General features: G+C 40.9%; 1 pseudogene; it reads left to right on the top strand.

Annotated features, from left to right (window-relative positions):
- Positions 1-7,451: 7,451 nt before the first annotated feature.
- Positions 7,452-12,293, top strand: LOC150004250 (protein deacetylase HDAC6 pseudogene; annotated as a pseudogene).
- The last annotated feature ends 2,949 nt before the right edge of the window (positions 12,294-15,242 follow it).

Raw genomic sequence — 15,242 nt, 5'->3', positions numbered from 1 at the left:
TGTAAGTCAACATATATATATATTTTTAAAGGTGCTAACCCCAGTAAGATCTACTTTTTTTTTTTTTTAATGAAATAGGGCAACATTTATTTGTTTGTTTGTTTATTTTTAGAGAGAAGGGAAAGGAGAAAGAGAGGGAGAGAAACATCACTGTGTGATTGCCTCTCACTTGCGCCCCCAACTGGGGACCTGACATGCAACCTAGTCATGTGCCCTGACTGGGAATGGAACCAGTGACACTTGGCTTACAGGTCGACACTCAATCCACGGAGCCACAGCAGCCAGGGCTCAACATATATCTTAATAATGGCAATAAGAAAAATCTTTCTAAAGTATAGTGATTAAAGATCACATAGATATATTTGAAGACAAAATAAATGATAAAAAACAAGAACAATATGCCAGGGTATATTGGACATGTTTGAGATGGGAGTATAATGATATTTTCATTATAGCTTCAGCACCTACTGTGATGAAAGTTGTAGGTTCTTAAAGTTGGTGGTATGTTTGAGATAAAGCATTCTTTGATTGGACAAGATATTTCTCCACAGATAGGTGTAATTCTTGTATTTTCTTTTATTTTTTCTTTTATTTATTTATTTATTTTACTGCTGTTCTTTTATAGTTGTCCCAATTTTTCCCCTTTGCTCTCCACTGCCCCCCCTTCCCCCGTCAATCCCCACCCTGTTATCCATGTCCATGGGTCATTTATACATGTTCCTTGACTAGACTTTTTCCTTTCTTTCCCCCTTTCTCCTTCTCCCTGCCTCCCTACTGGTCACTGTCAATCTGTTTCTTGTTTCCATGTTTCTGGTTTTTTCTTTTTTTTTTTTTATCATTTATTTATTTTGTTCATTAGCTTTCTGTTATTGGTAAGCTCATATGGTATTTGTATTTCACTGCCTGGCTTATTTCACTTAGCATACTTACCTAAACTGATGTATTAAATGATATCAGAGCTATATCCAATGAAGAAGCTAGTCCCAAAATAAGTCCTATTCATTTTGAAACAATAGTTCATCCATTCATTCAGCAAATATTCATTGGCTTCCTACTATGTGTCAGGCACTGTTTTAGATCCTGGATAACAAAACAGATAAGATTCTCAATCTTAGAAAACTTTTATTCCAGTCCAATCATAGTAATAACAGTTCTCTACATTGAATGCTTACTCTACACTGCGGTGTTTGCAGATATTTTCTCTTATTTGTTTAAGACCTCTGCAAGGTAAGTTGAGAAAACAAGAAAAAAAAAAGGTGTTAAATGATTTTCTCAAGGTCATGCAGTCACTCTAAGAACTGGTATTTGTCCATAGGGTTGTTTTGCTACAAAGCTGTATTCTTTTCCATATACTTTACTGTCCTAGAGAAGTCTAGGGTGTTTTCAGATGTTGTGATATTTAATATTAAGATGGTGAGCAGAACACATAATGCTGCTAATATTATGATGATAGTACTGCTGCTGCCACCACCACAACTACACTGCTCCCTACGCCTTTTTTAAGAAAAATAATTTATTTATTTATTTGTTTATTTATTTTATTTTTAGAGAGAGGGGAAAGGAGAAAGAGAGGGAGAGGAACATCACTGTGTGGTTGCCTCTCACTTGTGCCCCCAACTGGGGACCTGATGTGCAACCTCATCATGTGCCCTGACTGGGAATCAAACCAGTGACACTCTGCTTGCAGGCCAACGCTCAATCCACTGAGCCACAGCAGCCAGGGCTTCCCTATGCCTTTATGTTGCTGTAAAATCCCTCTGAAACTATAGGGGAGGGTGACAAAGTGGTGAACTCTATTCATTTTCAAGAGGAGATAGGCACAACTAACTGCGCCCTATACTATAAATTGTTCTCTGTATGCTCCATTTATTCTGCTGAAGGCACCTCCGGAGTAGGACCATGACTTAGCCTTTTTTTCACTTTCAGTAACTACTTACAAAAGGCCTACCACTTGCTAATTACTATGCTGGGGACTGGAGATAAAATGGCAATTAAGCTGGACATTATAATGTTTAAAATTTTTCTCTATTATCTACCATCTATCTACACATGTTTAAAAAGCTAAATAATACCACAAACTTAATAAAGTTAAATGGTTCCCTACCCATTGCCCCTCACTGCTAACCAGATCCCTTCCAACTGGCAGGTAGCTTTTTAGCTGTTTTGGTCCTTTTTCAGCTGTTTATTTTAATGCTGTTTTAGCTTTTTTTTAGCTGCTTCTTTTTGCATTTATAAACCCTTGTATTTCTAAATAATGTGTCTATTCTTATATTTAATTTATATATTTTCTACTAACTTCCTAGACTTACTTTTCTGAGATTTTCCACTCTCTTTCGCTGTTTATTATTCATTATTATGCTTACACCAATCCTTTTTTTATAAGAGCATTGTCATATGATTGTTTCCTTTCTTATTTCTTATTTTTACTAAAGTTAATAATTTTTTCCATTTGACATCATTCTTTCCATTGCTTTTATTACCCTTTTAGTATTGTTTTCCTTAAGACATTTATAGTTGTTTTCTTTATTAGAGAAATTCTTTGAAATATTCTTTCATCTGAACTTCCCAGATAATATCTTGTTTTCCCTTCTTAATCATACTTGGAATTCCCCTGATCTTTCTTCTGACTTGTTTACCTGGTTCTTGAAATTTATGCATTCCTCCTTCTCGATTTTACTCCCTTGTTCAAAAGAGCACATATTTCAGTAGTTTAGTGAGATTAAAAACATAGTGAAATCACAAAGGGTATGGCAATAGCTCCCCAAACCCTATCTCCCAAACTCCACTGCTCCAGTTTGATGAGGGACTTCTGTGGCTTCTCCCTTCATTACACATGCCCTTTCTTGTTTATCCGTTTTGGATTCTCTTTCTCCCTTTTTTTCTCTCTCTCTCTTTTTTCTTTTTCTTTCTTTCTTTCTTTCTTTCTTTCTTTCTTTCTTTCTTTCTTTCTTTCTTTCTTTCTTTCTTTCTTCTTTCTCTCTTTTGATTTCTTGGTTTATTCCCATATGTTAATGACATAGTTTTCACCCTCTTTGTAAGGAAGACACCACTTTATTTTTTGCACATTGCATGTCTAAAAATGCATTTGTGCTGACACTAGATTGAACATTTGCTGGGTATAAAATTATAGGTTAGAAATACCTTTGCAGATTTCCGGCCGAGATGGAGGCTTAGACTGACATGATCTGTCTCCCTCCACAACTAAGAAGGACTACAACTACCACAAAACCAGAAATAACCAGAGGTTCCAGAAAATAAAACTACAGGGAAGTCCAACGTATGAAGTTATAACCCAGACAGGTAAGAGGGGAAAAACAGAGGTGGAGAGATCAAGCTGTGCTGCTGGCAGCAGCTGCAGCAATGGGCGGCGAAACTGCCAGGGGAGCACTCCCGGCGGCAGTCGAGACCCGTCAACTTGCGATTCCAATGCTGGGGAAGGCAGACCCCCATTGCCTTGGACTGTGATGCCCAGAGGGCATGGGGGACGGAGGAAGAGGCTCTCAGTCTCTCAGCGGAGAATAACAGCAGGAATCCATCTTGGACTCCTGCCCCCACACAAAGCGCCACAGTGTGGTGAGAAGGGTCGACCAGTAGTGATGAGTGCACGGGGCTCCACCCACTATAGCATAGGAGGTGTGACAGCCCCGCCCAGGAAACAAAGGTAAACACAAAACTGTCAGGGTGACACAGATCATGATTGAGATCCTGGTGACTCAGCTCACCAGACAGCAAATACGGGACCTAACCGATGAACAAATAGGAAATCTTTCTGAGGCTCAGTTTAGAGCTGTAGTCATAAGGCAGCTTACAGAATTAACAAAAGATTTTGAACAAGACGGGGAAGGAATAAAGGCTAGTTATACTGAAATGAACGAAAACACATGAGAGACAAGTGGTGAGGAAAGGAAAACCAGAGATCAAATCAACAAATTAAAACATAGGGAAGGAACAAAGAGTCAACGAGTGTGGAAAGAGGAAACAAAAAGTGAGGAATATGAGGAGAGGCTCAGAAATCTCAGAAGAGGATCAAAACTATGAACATTAAAATGAAAACTGTATAACAACAACCAACAACAGAAGCTAGAGAATCAAAATAAAGGCAAACTAAGTAGGCAACGAGAGGGGAAAAAGAACTATAGGTATGGGGAACATATTGAGTGGGGGTCAGCGGAGAGGGGGAAGGGGGAAAAGGGAGGGAGGTGTTGCAGGAATTAAGCATAGTAGGAGGGAATGGAGTAGACAGGAAGATGTTGAGAAGAACTATATGCACAACCAATGGGCATGGACTAAAAGCGGGGGACAACTGGAGGAAAGAGGGGTCACTGGGTGGAGGGGAGTAGAGGGAAAAGAAATTGGGACAACTGTAACAGCATAATCAATGAAGCATATTTAAAAAAAGAAAGAAAGAAATACCTTTGCTTCAGGCTTTTGAAGGCATTACTCTACTGCTTTCTCACTTCCAGTATGCCATTCAGATTACTCTTCCTTTAGATGTGCCCTGATTTTTTTTTTCTTATAAGCTTGTGGAACTTTTGCTCTCCAGGTTCTGAAATTTCAGACTGACATGCCTGGATATATACCTGCTTATCTATTTTTGTCTGTTTTGTTGGGCATTTTATGGGTCTTTTTTAAAAAATGGTATGCAGTTGTGGGAAATTTTCTTGCATTGTTTCTTTAATGTTTCCCCTCTATTTTCTTTGTATTTACATTCTGAAAACCTATTATTTAAGTATTGAAAGTTTAGAAAGAATGCTCATAATTCATAATTTCATTGAGTTTTAATTTACTTTTATGACAATTGAGCCAACATTGCCTTCCAGCTGTCTGTTGAGTTTTTTCACTTTTTTTCTATAATGTTGCCAAATTCCTACTCCTTTATTATTGTCAGTAATTTTTTTATAGTGTTGACTTCTTGTTTCATAGGTGAAATGTATTTTCTTCTCTCTCAGAGAATTGTAATGTTCATTGTTGTGTTGTTATTGTTGATATTTTTTCCCAGTGCATAGTTTGTTTTCTCCAAGTTGCTTTTTGTTTGTTTGCTTGCTTTGTTTGTTTTAATTTCTAGGCTTCATATAGAATTTTATTACATATGTCCAGTTATGCTTGATTGTCTGCTCATGACTAAGGTTGGTGCATTAACAAGCTGAGAGTATGAGTAGAGCTATCTGAATTTGAGCTTCATTGCCAGATAACCTGGACAAGATTTTTCTTTAGGAATTTCCTGTGTTAATATCTTTATGCCCATTTGATGGGTGGGAGGAGAGTCAGTTAGGATCTCCAGAGGCGCCACCTTCTCCTGCTTAGAGAGTAATAGTCTAGCTGCAATGGCTTTAGGAGTCGTGTGAAGGAAGAGAGGTGGGACTTCCTTCACTTAGCATTGAACATATACAAACAATTAATTTTTCTCTTTTTAATATAGCATCCATCTGTTCCACTACACCAAAGACCCTTCCTTCTCTCTAGAAAGTAAACATCTAGTCTTCTGGTGAGGGAAGTGGTGATGTAAGAGTGGAAGTAAAGAAGGATCTAACCACTACTCTATAGCCTTCAGCAATCTTCCCCAAGGGGAAACAGATTTTTTTGCGGGGTGGGGGCATCTTTCTGGCTCCTTTTTTCCTTCTTTTCAGAACTGAGCATGGAGCTGGTTTCATTGGAATAATTCAGCTCACTAAAATACAGGGAGTGCTCAGGTTGTTTTGGCAGTCAGAGTATGGAAACTCCCAAACCAGGGTCCAGGGCCAGGATACTTCTCTGTTCCATAGAAAGAGACGTCTGCTCCCTCTCCTCAGTCAAGCCTATGAATATGCGTGTTCATGTCTCATTTGCAATATCAATGGCAGTGTGGAGTATCATATGCAAGTTGTGTTGTTCTCAGTTTTTCCACTGTCTGGTTGGGATTTGGCTTTCTCTTGCCTTCTAGGTTTCTTACTCCTGGTCCACGTTATTTCTGGCTTTGAACATTTTACTGCTCAAATCTTTTCTCTTGGTCTCCACGTTTTTGTGGCTCATGTCTGTTTTTAGAAAAAAAAATTTTTACTGTAGTTTTGGTGCTATTTGGGGTGTATATATTTTCATACTGCCTTCTCAGCCAGCAGCTGGGCATTTGTTCTCTCAGCACTACATCTTCAGCATCTAAAGGCAATGACTAGCACATAATTGGTGTTCAATGAAGGTGGTTGACCTCAACTCACATTACCTTTAATTCTAATACTATTACCAGGTATCTCAGAGAAGGAAAGCTCTGACTCCAAAAACCCTTCGCTGCCTTGCGGCATACCTCTTCAGGGGAAAGGCTAAGGGAGTAAACCCCGACAGAAAATCCGGAGCCGGAGTCCCTAAGGTGGTTTGACGTTGTAGTCAACACCGGCAACTCCTGCGGCGCACCTGAAGCCAAGCTGTATTGACTCCGTCTTTCCCTTGGATCCTTCAGCTGCGAAGAGAGGGGGGGTCTGCTGCATGGGCAACAGCAGACCCTCCATATCACCCTGCCCAGGCTCTGTAGCTTCAGCTTCACTGGAGAGGACACTCCAGCGTCATCGCAAGATGTCGATTCAACACGGGAGGAGACAGATACCGTGTCACTCCAGAGTCGGACTGCACAACCATTCTCGGCGGTGCAGATAGACTCTTAAGAAGCTACACCACCGTCTCTCGAGACGGACGGCTGCCGACGACGACCAGGTATCCTAGATACCTACCCAGAGTTGTTATCAGCCTCAAAGATAAGATATCCTGTAGCTCAAAGTGCCTTGTAATCTAGACATACCATAGAACTATGTGTCTGGTTCTTTGTTATTGCTTTATATACATAATCTCTATTATTTGTTAAAAACTTGTAAAATTGCTATCATTATTTACATTTTATTATCTTTTTCTCTTTATTCTCTATTCTCATTGTCCTTAAAATCTAAAATACAAGGGTTTGTTGTTGTTGTTTTAAAAAAACAAGTGGTACAAAAGTCTTTATTTTTCTCCAAGAACACAAACTTTTTATGTGATTATTATGATTATAAGGTCAACTGCTAGACAATCAGAATTATACCTACTCTAATTTTACTTCATTAACACAAACATACACACTACTTCCCTTGATTGCCTGGCCTGAAACTTTACTTGTATAAAATGGTTGAGGAAATTAATCAAAATTTTAAGTTTTCATTAAGACCCCAAGCTTACATCACCTGATTGAACTTTTATTCTAAAATAGAGCTAGTCCTAAACCAAATTTTATTTGAAGAGAATACATGAGTATTCACAAGGCTTCTAGGCAGACTAGAAAAAAAAGTGGAAAGGAAAACATTACTTTACAAAAACTTTGCACTGTAAAATTAACACACTTGAGAAAGGGGCCTGGGATGGGGCTGGGATGTGGGGTTCTCATGTTATCACAGACTCTTCAGTCACCTGCACCACACCATTAGAACTACCTCAGGGGTTAAATCTCCCTGACCATGACCTCCACTGGCCAGGATTTCACCACAACCAGGCAGGGAAGGAGTAGGCATAACCCCCCACTCAACCCCTCATGACTCCATCATCACCTCCAAATGAGGTGTTAAGAAGTGTGCCACACTTTGCTCTAGCCCCAAATTAGCAGAGGTTAAGAAGAAAGGTAAAATGGGGAAGCTCAGCCTAGCAGAAGACCAAGACCTAATCATGAATTACAAGGGTTGGATCTAAAACTTGAGGCCAAGGCTAGATTGGTGTTTGATGAGCAGCTAAATGAATTATCCTGCCTCTGGGACAATAGCTTCCCTGAAGGCCCCGAGTGGCTGCATACCATCAAGGGGCAGCTGATCCAGGAGGACCTCCTAAACTGCAGCATGCCCTTTCAGGCCAAGTTTACTGAAAATGAAAAGCTGATATTGATTCACAGTCTAGATAAATTAATCTGATGGGGACAATCCAATACATGAATGAGGGAAAACTCTGCATCTTAGCAGACATCTATGACTCAGTTTATCTGCATTGGAACTCAGTCACTTGTGCATGCCTGGCTTAAAGCTCCATCCTGATGATGGTGAATGCAGGCCTGGGAGTCAAGACCCAGAATAGCATAGCCATCATCAGGCCTCCTGGACACCATGCCCAGCACAGTCTTATATATGGGTATTGCATGTTCAACCATGTGGCTGTGGCTCAACAGAAGTATGGCAATCACAGGGTTCTTATTATATACCAGGATGTAAATGATGGTCAAGGAACACAAGACCCTGACATGATCTATATCTCCATCTACCACTATGAGAAGGGTTGGTTCTGGTCCCATCTAAAGGCTTCTAACAGGTTTTGGCCAAGGCCAGGGATACATCATCAATGTGCCCTGGAAGCAAGTGAGGATACAAGATGCAGACTATAATGTCACTTTCCTGCAAGTCCTGTCATCCTTGAGTTCCAGCCCCAAATGGTCCTTGTGGCCATTGAATTTGATGCCACCCAAAGGGAACTCAAGAATAACCACTCCGGCAGCTAACCCACCTGCTCATGGGTCTGGCAGGAGGCAGGCTGATCCTGTCTCTGGAAGGTAACTACAACTTTTGCTCTCTGGCTGAGAGTGTCAGTGTCTCACTCCAGCTCCGTACCCTCCTGGGAGACCCTTGCCCCATGCTGGAGTCCTCTGATGCACTTGCTCCAGTGCCTAGTCACTGCCTTGCTTTCTAGAAGCCCTGGAACCCTTCTGGGAGGTCCTTGTGAGATCAGGTGAGACCATGGAGGAGAAATACATGAAGGATCAAGGCCTTGCAGGGTGTTGCTTCACTCTGCTTGCATATCCGACACAGATGTTGGGCTGTTTACTTGCCACAGTGTTGAGCATGTTGGGTTGTCTATGGACCACAGAGAAGATGAAGACCCGAAAGCTGTATGACAAGGGTGCCAACATTGACTCCATCTGTAGTACATATGATCTAGCACCTTCACCTGCATGTAGCTGGCCACTGGCACCACATGCTACCTTAGTGGCAGGAGAGGTTTTGAATAGTGTTGCCATGGTATGTCCTCCAGGACTCTATGCACAGAAGAATGCTTCTTGCAGTTTCTGCTTTTTCACCTCTGGCTGTGGCTACTTACCATGTCCAGGCCATCATTAGACATGTGCTATGGATCCTGATCATGGACTGGGATACCCATCACCATAATGGAACTCAGTACATACTTGAGGAAGACCCAAGTGTGCTTTAAAATTCTCTGCACCAATATGATTATGGCACCTTCTTTTCCATGGGAAATGAGGGCACCAGCAACCAGGTGGGCCATGCTGCAGGCTCAGGCTTCACCATCAACATGGCCTGGAATGGGCCCTGTATTGGCGATGCTAAGTACCTAGCTGCCTGGCATCATCTGGTGCTTCCCACTGCTTATGAGTTTAACCAAGAACTGGTGCTGGTGTCAGCTAGCTTGATGAGACATGGGGGAGCCTGCTGGGGGCTGCCAGGTGTCACCCGAGGGCTAGGACCACCTCACCCATCTGCTGATGGGCCTTGTCAATGGCCACATTATCCTAATACTAGAGGGTAGCTATGACCTGAAATCCATCTGGGAGTACATGGCCACCTGCACCCGTACCCTCCTTGGAGACCACTATCCCATTTGGCCCTGTTGCAGTTCCCGCCATCTGAGTCTTGGCCTTAATCAATTAGATCATCCAAGTCCATCACAGATGCTGGTGTTGCTTGCATGTCCTAATGATAGAAGGCAAGGAGGGACCCTTCAGTTTTAAATCAATTATGAAGGAGTTCCCCAACCAGCCAATACTGGGTCAGCCAAGGGGCTGACCATGCTGGAAGGGAACTTTGTGGATACAGGCATGGGGAAGGTCACCTTAACACGATCTGAGTAAGAGTCCACTCCAGCCCTGACTAAGTCAGAAATAGCTGTGGTGGAGCTCACTCAGGACCAGTCCTCAGAGGCTACTGTGGAGAAAAGCCACATGGGACAAGACCACCTCAGAGTAGCCAAGCTGACTCAAAGTCCTCCAGCCTCATGCACAGACAACAGGCTCCTCCAACCTCACCTCAGATATCCCACAGTAAGCTGAATTTCAAAATCTTTTATTTTTATTTTTAAATTATTTTTTAATGATTAAGCTATTACAGTTGTTCTAATCCACACCCCCCCCCCCACTCCATTCAGCACTCCCCACTCCCTCAGGCAATCCCCACACTATTGTTCATGTCCATGGGTCATGTGAATAAGTTCTTTGGCTACTCCATTTTCTATACTGTACTTTACATTCCCATGGCTATTCTGTAACTACTTATTTGTACTTCTTAATCCCCTCACCTCTTCACCCATTTCCTCCCATCCACCCATTTGGCAACCATCAAAATACTCTCTGTATCCATGATTCTGTCTCTGTTCTTGCTTGCTTAGTTTGATTTATAGATTCAATTGTTGATAGATTTGTATTTTTTGCCCTTTTATTGTCCACAGTTTTGATATTTTCTTAAATAAGTCCCTTTAACACTTCATATAATAATGGTTTGGTGATGATGAATTCCTTTAGTTTTTAATTGTGTGGGAGGCTAATTATCTGCCCTTTGATTCTAAATGATATCTTTGCTGGGTAGAGCAATCTTGGCTGTAGGTCCCTCCTTTTCATGACTTTGAATATTTCTTGCAAGTCTCTTCTAGCCTGCAAAGTTTCTTTTGAGAAATCAGATGACAGTCTACGGGAACTCCCCTGTAGGTAACTAATTTCTTTTCTTTTGCTGCTTTTAAGATTCCCTCTTTATCTTTAACCTTTGGCATTTTAATTATGATATGTCTTGGAGTGGGCCTCTTTGTATTCCTCTTTTTGGGGGACTCTCTGTGCTTCTTGGACTTACATGTCTATTTCCTTCACCAAATTAGGGAAGTTTTCTTTCATTATTTTTTCAAATAGATTTCCAATTTCTTGTTCTTTCTCTTCTCCTTTTGGCACCCCTATGATGCAAATGTTGAACCTCTTGAAGTTGTCAGAGAGACTGCTTACACTATCCTCATTATTTTGGGTTCTTTTTCTTCTTGTTCTGATTAGTTGTTGTTTTTTTTCCTTATATTCCAAATCATTGATTTGATTCATGCTTCATCCGTTCTGTTGCTTGTTTGATAGGATTTCAAAAACTATGCAGCATGAGCCAAGACCTGCCATTCATATGGAAAAACAACTTGGGTGTGTCCCTAAATTTGGTGGGGGAGTCTCTGAAGATCTCCAAGGTGGGTCAAACAGTGTTAGCCAGTTTGATGGAGTCTCAGATATGGCACCAGCTTGCTGGCTCTTTTGGGGAGGGTTTAGAAAAGTGACAATGGCTTCTGCTTGCCTTGATGCCAGATATTTCAGTTTCTCCAGGTATACCACTGGTGCCTTTTATGCTGCTACCCTAGTGTTGGAGCTCAGAGGGAGTGAGTCTGTGTAGTTGAGTCTGTGTGTGGGTTCTTTAAAAGGAACTGCTTGGGATTCCAGCAGTTTCTTCCACCAACTCAATTCCCACATTTTTTTTTTTTTTTTTTTTTTTTTTTTGCAGCCAGAAGTTGTGGGAACTTATCTTCCTGACACTGGAACCTTGGGCTGGAGGGTCTGGTGTGGGGCTGGGACTCCTCACTCCTGAGATTTCCCTCCCAAAGTTTTATCACCACACATGGGTGAAGGAGTAGCCTGTTAAGCATCAGCACCCCTCCTACGAGTCTGGGTGTTGTTTTTTCATTAATTCTGTTGTCAGACTTCCATTCAACTTGACTTCTGACAGTTCTGAGTGATGGTTGTTCTATATTTTAGTTGTACTTTTATGTGGTTGTGTGAAGAGGCAAGCCATGTCTGCCTACAGTGCCATCTCAATTAGAAGGTCTACCCGAATCTCAAAATCTTGGAACTAGGCATTGAAATTCAGGAGTCCCCAGAGTCTCAGATCCTAGGAGAGGCAGCTGGAGGTCAAGACATGGATGGTCAGTGCTGATGCAGGACTTTGGGAAAGCTCACCAGGCCAAGTTTATTCTATGACACCACTGCCCTGGTGTCTGCATTTGGTGGTAGTATGCCCCATTCCTGAAGCAGGCCTGTACAGTACCCAACCTTGTCAGGAGTGTGGAGCACTCCAGGAACACTGGGTGTGTCTTCTTGCTGTGTGGTCTACTGGGGTTTTTATATCAATGCTCCTATGTTCTAGCACCACAAAGGCTAAGTATACCTGCTGGTCCTCAGCTACGTTGACCTCTCTACCTGCTGTTACTAATGTCAAGCTTATGTCCACCACCAGGCTCTCCTAGATGCTGTCCGCCAGAACAAGTTGGGGGAAGACATGCCCCACTCACACTAACTCCCAGAATGTGCTCCTTTTGTCTGTTTTCTGAGTCTGAAGATAGACCAGCCTTAGTTTATTCCAACCTGTACCTTGGATGAGGGGCAGTCTCCATCCTATCTTGAAAACCCTTTATAACTCCCCAAGGGTGGTGATTTAAGAGGGCTGTTATTATAAATTGGAGATCTCCCCCTGCTCACTGCTTGCTCCAGGTAGTCCATCTGCTCTGCTCCAGAAGAACACCGGGGCAGTTTAGTGGCCCAAAGAAGGAGATGATATAGAAAAGATAATACTTTGGAGGGAGGGGGTTCGCCTGGCAGGTATGACAGGGTTTCATATGTAATAAAGTACAAGTTGTTACAAAATAAAATAAAACAAAACAAAACACACATGTGCTCCCATATGCAGCAACTGTGGGGTTCTAGAGCAGTGCAAAAAAATGTGCATCCCTTTTTTATATTGCCTAGGTCAATTATAACTGATGAAAAGAGAAAAAAAATTTGGATTCAGGAAAAAGTTTTTTTACCATTCAGTAGCTTTCCTCCCCCAAGGCAGCTATATTAGCATTCATTTCTTAGGTTCCCAGGTGAATAGTGTAGAGGTAATTACATTTTTGTGTAATCTTAGCAAAACTGAAAGGGCAAAATCCTCTTTCAAATGCAATGGGAAAATGCTCTGCTTTGTGATAGCACAGGTCTTTGTTCCTCTTTAGAGGCACTTTCATCCAGTGAATCAGAAGAAGAGGGTGACATTTCCGCAGAGTACATCTGCTGCTCCTAAAAGTATTTAAGAAGGGGTCATGCTCTTGCTGTATGGGTCCCTCTTCATACCTCTTCAAACCCCAAGCAATAGCACCTGGAAGTTTCCTCCTTAAACCATTTCTAAATTACTCAGTTCAGCTTGTGCAGATGGATATTGTTGTGTGCCTCCTTTAAGATCAAAAGGAAGCATAGATCAACCCAAAGCAGGTTGTCTCTGCCCTTTAATATGTAAAAAGCAAAACCCAGTAAAACAGGTGCCTGTGTTAATTGCTACTCCCAAGGGGGTGAACTGGAGCAAGAAAATGAGCTGAACTTTAAAACTGTAGCCCAAGCAAACAAAGACCTTGAGAGACAAGGTTAGCCAAGAAAGATTTTTTTTTAAATCACCTAGTTAAAAATCTCACCCGTTGAATGGAATGACAGATGAATGATGGATGCAGGTGGGAAAATGGGATTCTCTTCAAAGGCAAGAGTGTGATGTGCAAGGCAATGAGGAAACTCCAGGTTCTGGTGCATGTGTGCGTGGGGAGTAGACAAAGCCTGTCTTGTATGCTCATTGTATTGTCAGAAGCTGCTGGAACAGATCCTCTGGGGAGCTACTATAAAAGACGGCAAAACCAAGAGCAATTTTCCATTTTGGTAGAAATTTAGTGGAATTGTAATTGTCATTGTGGTACTTGCTAAGGTCAAATTTTTATGAAAGGAAGAACAAATAAGGAAAACTCTGAAGTTGTGGGCTTTTGAGCCTGACACATCAAGACTGCTCTACCGTTAACCAGTTATAGGGTACTATGATTCTTAACCTCACTGAGCCTCAATTTTTTTATTCTATAGAATGAGAACAACAACAATCCTCCTCCTATTCTGTTATAAAAGTAGCAATATTGGGTTTAAAGTAACTAGAACAGAACTGAATAGTCTCCAGGAATGATAGATCTCATTCAGGTGTTAGAAATAACAGCAAAGGAATAAAACCTTGATGTCAGTGGTGCAGTGTTTTAGCCAGTTTATTATGTATTATGTAGCTAAGCAAAACATGAGCTTGAGCTTTGGGATGCTGAAGGAGATGAATGGGCTTTGGAGTGAACATGACAGTTTAAAAAAACCTTTATTTTTTGAACCTGCATATTTAGCTGTTTGGGAACACAGTTGTTTCCTTATTGAGTTTCAGGTGTAAGACTGCTGCAGTCACATCACAATATTCAGAGGTGAAACCTTGTTTGTTACTGTCATTCCCATTTCTTTTTGCTTAGAATCAGGATAAAGTTGTATTTCAAATATCTAAAAAATAAAAATAAAAATAAAACCTTGAATGAAGTATCAAAATATGTCTTATTTTGGATAGCTAATGAATTCTATTGATCTTTAAGATGAGAGGGTGAATCTTTGTGTACCAATAGGTGGACATCATTGATCATATCTGAAACACAAACAAATGAAAACAGATAAACAGCAACAAAGATTAAGAGAATCCCAATAAGCTAAAACTAAAACCAGTACCAAAACAAACAAACACAAATGCTTTGTGATTTGAATAAACAAACCTGTAGGAATTAGGAACGTATTAGAGATTTTTTCTGGTTCAAATCTCCATTCTTTCAAATGAAGTTACTTAATAATCTTCCAACCTAATATTTAATTTTAATAGGTTGCTTGGCCCTCTGTATATTTGAGAATGAATAAATCTGTGAACAAATGAATGGATTTAAGTAAATCCTTATGCTACCAGATTAAATTTCCTGATAATCACATTATCACCATCATGCCCCTGCACCAGAATGAGGGTCTGTCTCCTGTAGTCACAGACAGCCATGACATGGCATTTGGAGCAGAGTGACAGACAACTCCTAAATCTAGCAAGTTTTAGCTATCTTTTTTTCACCAGTAGAAAATACTCTCAAAAAATCTCTTAGGAAAGAGGTCAAATTGTATCATTAGCACCATTTTTTCTTTTTTTCTATGTAAGCCTCTTCCTTAAGTCAAATTATTTCTAAATTTGCAGCTATGAAGTTCACGACCACTCAAGTGCTGGCTTGATTTTCTCCTCTTGAGTTGGTACTTTGTCCTCCTTTTCTTTAATATACAAACTCTACTCTCAGTAGAACCAGCTGAATAAGAAGCTGTCAGGAATTTCCACAAATAATTAAAGATTAAAATAAATAATTAATGACTAGTGTGAGAGAATTTTTTTCTTTCTTTCTGTAAT

Source organism: Furipterus horrens, unplaced genomic scaffold (assembly GCF_987537825.1).
Source record: "Furipterus horrens unplaced genomic scaffold, mFurHor1.1.pri manual_scaffold_7, whole genome shotgun sequence".
In the NCBI taxonomy this organism is placed as follows: Eukaryota; Metazoa; Chordata; class Mammalia; order Chiroptera; family Furipteridae; genus Furipterus; species Furipterus horrens.
The sequence above is the reverse complement of the archived record's forward strand: the minus strand, read 5'-3'. Positions and strand labels throughout refer to the sequence as shown.